Source organism: Microtus ochrogaster, chromosome 7 (genome assembly GCF_000317375.1).
Source record: "Microtus ochrogaster isolate Prairie Vole_2 chromosome 7, MicOch1.0, whole genome shotgun sequence".
Lineage (NCBI taxonomy): Eukaryota > Metazoa > Chordata > Mammalia > Rodentia > Cricetidae > Microtus > Microtus ochrogaster.
The window spans coordinates 191658-192662 of NC_022014.1; positions in this window are offsets into that span (position 1 = coordinate 191658).

Below are 1005 nucleotides of genomic sequence, written 5' to 3' on the forward strand. Positions count from 1 at the left end.
TCAAAGTCAGTTGGGGGCTAGGGAGAGGAGTCCGTCCAGCAGATCAGTGCTTGTCATGTATGTACTCAGTCCAGCAGATCAGTGCTTGTCACGTGTGTACTCAGTCCAGCAGATCAGTGCTTGTCACGTGTGTACTCAGTCCAGCAGATCAGTGCTTGTCATGTGTGTACGAGGACCTAAGTTTAATCTTCCGCCCTCATTCAGAAGTCTGGGTTTAGCAGTTTGCACCTATAATCTCAGCAATAAGGAGGCAGCGATGGAAAACCCGGGAGTTGCTGGCCAGTCAGTCTAGCTAATCAGTGAGCTCTAGGTGCAGTGGAAGATCGTGTCTCAACAAATAAGGGGCAAGTGATGATGGAGGAACACCCAAATCTTGACCTCTGTCTACACCCATGTAACTTAATTTGTTATTTAAGTGAGGCAAGATGGAGAGATGGCGTTTGCTGTGTAAGAAAGAGGACCTGCGTTCAGATCCCCAGGCCCCAGTTAGAAGTGGAGAGCTAGCAGCACATGCTCCACCCAGCATCCCACTGGGCCAGGTAGAGAGACGTAGATCTTGAAGCTCATTGGCCAGCCGTTTCCAACTGAATTGGTGAACTTCAGGCTCAGAGAGAACTTGCCTCAAAAACCAAGCTAGAGCTTGCTAGAAGGAAGCATCAGTGTTGGTCCTGAGCTCCACAAGTACTGATGCCATGTCTGCCCTGTGTACACACGTGCGCGCACACACACACGTTAAAAAGTTAGTTAAGTGACATATATTGAAGACAGACAGATATTCTCAAGCACTCTGCAATTAAACTCTTGCATCTGACTGTGGCACTTAATAACTGTCTGGTGACACTTCTGTTGATCAGAGGCCTGTAATCTTTTGTCGTATCTCTTTCAGTCAGCAAGTATCTATTGAGGAAAAGGGAAACATAGAAGGGCTATGCTATGCCCCGCCCCTCTCCTCTCCTCTCCTCTCTTCTCTTCTCTTTCTCTTCTCCTCGCCCCTCCCCTCCCCTC